At 33.5% G+C, this 6,039-nt stretch overlaps 1 long non-coding RNA gene across 13 annotated transcripts in view; it reads right to left on the bottom strand.

Moving 5' to 3' along the window:
• Window positions 1–232: 232 nt before the first annotated feature.
• Window positions 233–6,039, bottom strand: part of LOC149220915 (uncharacterized) — a 142,323-nt gene continuing 136,516 nt past the window's right edge. For 2 of the 13 annotated variants that reach the window (XR_016248790.1, XR_016248792.1), the window contains 3 exons: window positions 1,614–1,703; window positions 755–819; window positions 233–516 (listed from right to left, as the gene is read on the bottom strand). This is a non-coding gene — a long non-coding RNA (uncharacterized LOC149220915). The remainder of the gene's footprint in view (window positions 517–754; window positions 820–1,613; window positions 1,704–6,039) is intronic. The other 11 variants (XR_016248793.1, XR_016248788.1, XR_016248783.1 and 8 more) reach the window with 7 other exon arrangements.

Here is a 6,039-nt window from a genome sequence, read left to right as displayed (position 1 = left end):
ACAACGTGAAAAATTCAAAACTCAATAAGATAATTCATTTTCAACATCTTATATAAGTCTTATATAAGAATTATGATAATTTTGAAGATTAAAGACAAAATAGATATTCATATTTTTAGGTTTCTAACATAAAAACTCAACTTATCCAAACAAACACTTGATAAATAAAATAAAATAAAATAAAAAATGATAACCATTAAAAGTAACGTAATCCTAAGGAAAAAAAATAGTATTAATGCTAATCTTTTATGTTACCTTATGTTAAATTGTAATTTACAAAAACTATGTACATATTTATTTAATTAATATTACTTACCTCAATATCTAATCGAATAATTTCCAAATTTTCTTTTAAAATAAAAAACAAAACAAAACGTTTCAAGATTGATGAACCACTGCTAATATGGAAACTAGTATATAAAAAGAGCATTAATTTCTAACACCCCCACAATGGCCATTTTGTGTTCTTTGACACTAAGCATCAATAGTGGAAACCCCACTAAATTTGTAATATTCCTGTCAAAATAAAACACATATATTAATAATACAGAAACTTGCCCAGAAAGGCAGCACTTTGAGCTTTGCAAACTGAATCTCTTCAACAAAACGTGAATATAAAAAATGAAACACTAAACAGGGTTTTGGTTTTATCTACATTAAAAGTTATAATTCCAGCATAATATGACTGAGAATAGGATAAACAAAACTATAGCCTTCTCTTGCAACTTGTTCTTCCCTACGCAACATAACATACCAAAGAGTGATGGATCCAGGCGTCAATTTGTTCCCAAAACAATTGTTTTTCCCATGACATCCACACTGCATAGAGTTAATATCTTATTGACAATGATAATTGGTATGTTTCTTTTCCACTCAACAAAACAAGTGATTCATCCATGCTACCCATTACAATTACTATAGCAAACAAGTTTTTAGCATAGAAATTTGTGCACAAGAATTAATCAGTGAATCATTGAAATGTGTCTTATGTATTTCATTCCAAGCAGGGATAAATGCAAATTGGCATACCAAAACAAAGTAGTTGTCTTTTCTTACAAAACAATTTTCTCAACACCAATGCCATAATCATAAACCAATTACTATGGGCAGCAATTTGCTTCCAAAGGAAGGTGAGCATGCCTCGCGCCAAAAACAGAGCACCAATTTCATACCCAAAAATTCCATTTCTTCCCAAGAATTTCATGCAAGAAAGATGAATTTGGAGCAAACAGATTCTAACAACATTCTACCCATGCAAATGATCTGTTGACACCAAATCCATGACACAAATTGAACATAAAGGTGGGTTATATGCTAAAAAACAATACAAAGAATGCAAAGTTAGGCTGTTTTCTATGCATACAAATTAAATTTAGCTTAAACAAAAAGAATGGAGAATGTCAATCCTAGGCATAACACAAAACAGTGGTTCGAGCTCGGTTTCAACACATGCATGACTAAATCATCCACAAAATTGGTTCAAAAAAGAACGCCACTACAACTTTGAACAAAGTTTGCAATTCACTACAAATTGCCCGTGACGGGTAGACATAATCAATGAAAACACCAATAAAAACAAAGGTATTTTACCAAGGTGGAAAATACCCCTTTACCTTCAAGGTTCAAGCTATCTCAACGCTTCTACCACTGAGTACATGAGCATGTGATTTCTCTTCTTGATTGTACATTCACACACCCTGCAACTTTTTCCAAATACTTGTTTCAATGTATGTTCTAACATGTTTAAGGAATAAGATTTTATTCCAGTAAATCATAAATGTGTTCACAAGGAATCATATCTTATCATGTAATTGAGACAAAAATTCCATACAGGTTAGCAGTGACATTGCCATTACATTCACATTCCCGAAAACAAATTCCATCCATAAACCACAAGCCGTGGATCCAAATTTTTCATTTATACACATCTGTTATTAAAGAGTATTTCAAATATTCAAGGAATGCATAAACGAGAACATATATATTTATAACTGAAAAGAGAATTCACTCCAACTAAATAGTATGTTCAAATCCTCAACCTTGCAACTATTATTGAGCCAATAAGGTTCCACTCCACCATACAAATGGAAAACTATTTCCTAGAGATCCTTGAACTATGTGGATTCGTAATCAGGGGTAGAAACAACAATAAATCAATAAAATATGAGCGGGTGGTGGGGATTCCATCCACTAGCCTTGATAGGGAGGCTTTTCAACTCTAATAAGGATATCATAAATAATACTTGAACTATGTGGATTCGTAATCAGGGGTAGAAACAACAATAAATCAATAAAATATGAGCGGGTGGTGGGGATTCCATCCACTAGCCTTGATAGGGAGGCTTTTCAACTCTAATAAGGATATCATAAATAATAATTTGGAGTTGATCAAACTCTCAAATGCCAATTGTCAATTCATAACTAGAGGTTTCCTTCATCAAATCAATCTCACCATAAGCACTCATTCTAGCAAGTAGTTTAGTGCATAATGCCTCGGATCCCCCAAACCTTGGGGAGGCTATATTATTTATAGGCTACCTCACCCCCTATGTAAAATTAGTATTTTCTTAATTTTTAAATTCGTAAATTATTATGCATCTTGGTAACATGGTGAAAATATCTAGTTTTTATAATTTCTAATTATAAATCATTCATCGCCCCCTAGGTGTCAACCTGGGGATTTTTCCCCATTTTAAGTTTCAGTAAGTTAATTCCCCACTTTCATAAAAATATTAGTATTTTTAAGTCATCATAAAAAGTGGCTATGTTACAACCCCAACTAGGACACACAAATTTACTTTCATGCATCCCCAAATTTCGTGAAGGTGCAATCCTATTCGGGGAATAAGGATTATGCACACTTATTATGCCCCTCACCCACTAAACATGTTCGTAAGGTAAGCTACCTCCCACATTGGGGAATCCTTTAGGTAGGATGGCCTTGCACCTATACTTGGTTCCCTTAGATCATACATATCTTGTTAGAAACTTTCTACCTCTATCTCGAAATTGTGTAAGCAATCCTAGAACCTCTACCCCTCCATCATCAACATGACCTGAAAACCTCTTAGTTGCATCCCACATCCATGTGATGAATCCCTATGTCCTCCATATGCACAAACACACATCAAGTTAATCTAAATAAACATCCATGATAGCTCATAAATGTTGAAGAATGTAAAGAGGTTCGGTCTTCATAATTGTATTTGAGTCATAATGAAATGTATTTATCAAAAAAAACGAAAAGAAATTTTTATTATTATTATTATGACTTATTAAAGCATGGGTTTCATGCTTGGGTCATCATGTTTTAGGTCAAAGTCCCATTGAGGACTTCTAGGTTTTATATTAAGTCATTAGAGTCATTGTCTATTTAATGAGACCCTTCTTGTTCTTTTGAATCATGTAAAAAGAATTATTATTGAGTAAAATAAGTCATTTGTCACCTCCACACCAAGTCGGCCCTTACCTGATCAAGTCGGCCTACATAAGGGTAATTCGAACTCCATAAAAGGCTATATATAGAAGTGTAGTTCGATTCATTTGGAGCATCACTCACACAAGTTCGATATTCAAGAGGAGGAGGCAGAAGAATACAAAATTGCAGAAGAAATGGAAGGAGATTTGTTGAAGAAGGAAATCGAAGTTTCTGGGTTGTCTCTCTCTCTCACACGTGTGGATTTACTGGGCTCTTTACTGGAAGGTCTAAGTGTTGCATCAATGTCGATTTTTTGCTACTGCATCTAGGTCGAAATTTTGTTGCTACTTCTAGGTCGAAATTCTGCTGCTACTAGGTCGAAGTTGCTACTGGGTCAAAGATTTGTTTTTGCATCAAGGTCGAAGTTGTTACTGGAAGGTTATCATTTGTAGAAGAAGGGAAGGGATGACTTGTTGATTGGAGGAAGTTTGTGTCTAGGTCAAGGAGTCTTGGATCATCTCGTGAAACTATTAAAGGAAGAGTTGTTGATTGGGTTTTCCCCTAGATAGGGGTTTTGCCTTGGTTGTCCGCCTTCATCTAGTGTTTTTGATCTTTGTGTTATGGTTATTAGTAATTGCTTGACGAACTAAGTTGAAAGAATAACACGAGAAACTTAATAAGAATATAAGAATATCACAAGTAATTATCAACATAAAGAAAATCTTTCTACCTTTCTGATTTTCCAACATGGTTTCAAAGCTAAAGTGAAGAAGAAATAAAAAGGCAGCCTAAAGATCTAATGAAAAGAGAATAAGGAGTTTTAAGACGTTTGAATAAGGGTCATCAAGGAAAAGGATCATATAAGAAGTCAAGCATACTATCTTCAAGAACAATGTCTAACTCAATGAAGGGAGAAAACAAATTAGAAGGAGCATCTAATTACAGGTCACAGAAAAAGAGGATAGATCTCATCCTCAAGAAGAATAAAGTCTTGGATCTAATCAAAGGAAAAGTAAATTATTCACAATCAAGAATCTTGGTCAAATTGCAAGTCTTAAGAATGAACTAAGAACTATAAAGATGACAAAGGAAGACAATGTAGGATCCTTTTTTGTAAGGATAGCTAGAATCAAAGATGAACTCCAAGAAATAGATGAGATAGTACATAAAAAGGAGCTTGTAATCACTACATTTCTAGGATTACCAACATCTTGGAGTGCCCTTTCATTAGGTCTCACCAATTGGAAGGAAACTCCTACATTTGAACAATTATGGAATGCATGTAGTCAAGAAGAAGTCAGAATTTCATTAGTAAGCAACAAAGAGAATGAAGAGGAGAAAATTTCAAATGCCTATTCTAATCATCACAAGAACAAAGGAACCTTCAAGAAGTCTGAAGGGCCTAGAAGGAAGGTAGACCTAGCCAAGATTGAATGCTACAATTGTCACAAGATGGGTCACTATAGAAGTGATTATCCTGAGAATCCGATAAATAAAAAGAGAAACAAGGATCAAGCAAATGTTGTCGAAGAAGGATCCCCAAAGAAGAACAAGACCAAAGAATCGAAAATAAAGGACTTATACTAATAAGTCCCTCTACTATAATTTTTTGAATTGTTTTTTTGTGTATTTTGATTTTTAGTACTTATAGGTTTAACATGCTTAATTGTTTTGTTAAAGTTATAGGTATCACTCGAGATTGGATTAAGAGGGAGCCCTCACCATTTTTGCAAAGATTAGCATCTTACTCCTTGTATTATCTTTTATATTTGGTTTTCCTTTTCCTATCTAAATGTGTTTGTATTAGATGCTAATAACATTTCTTTTCATATTTTCCTTGTTTAGGAAAAGCTTGTTGATATGCTTAAGGGCTATGAAGAAGACCTCACAAGACAAAGCATGATAAAAGTTCTATTGGAATTGATGTCTTATAAGGTTTGTCTAACAATTCAAAGGTATGTTTTAGATCATAAGTTTTGTTCTCTTCATGATAAAGGTATATTCATTCATTCCAATAAATCTACATTGCATTACTAACAAGTGTTATGTCTAGGACCTTTGAATCTTAAAGATTCCAATTTGGGTGATTAATCATTAAATTAAATCTACCCTCATTAAAATCATCATGTTTGTGGAACCATAAAAGGTTCTCTATAAGACCCTAACCTAAGGGTATGTCAGTTGTAATGTGAAAACCCTAGTCTACTTAGGGTTACTAATGAAATCTAGAAAATACTATTCTTTTGATGTTTGGGGTTTTGATGGTAATGTCATGTTTGGAGTTTTAGTATTGTTATGGAAACCCTAGTCTTTTAGGGTTGGATGGTAATGTATTCCTAGACCTTGAGGCTTTGGTAAATTAGGGTTTATAAGAAAAACCCTTATATATCGAGAGTATGCTTCTAGGAATGAAACCCTAGGTATATGTTTGTCCAAAACCCTGGCCTAATCAAGATTGTTACATGTTTGACTTTAAATGTATTGATATTTGTGTCTTGGGCTTACCTAATGGATATTGATTATGAAATCCTAGATATGTATATGTACTAACCTAATTGTTGATGCTCATAGTATGTAAATTCTAGGGTTTGTGACTAAGCCCCAATAGACGTTTGATATTA

This window comes from Pinus tabuliformis, chromosome Q (assembly GCF_031772625.1).
Source record: "Pinus tabuliformis cultivar Carrire ecotype Pingquan chromosome Q, CPIR1, whole genome shotgun sequence".
Lineage (NCBI taxonomy): Eukaryota > Viridiplantae > Streptophyta > Pinopsida > Pinales > Pinaceae > Pinus > Pinus tabuliformis.
This window is presented reverse-complemented; position numbering and strand designations above follow the sequence as displayed.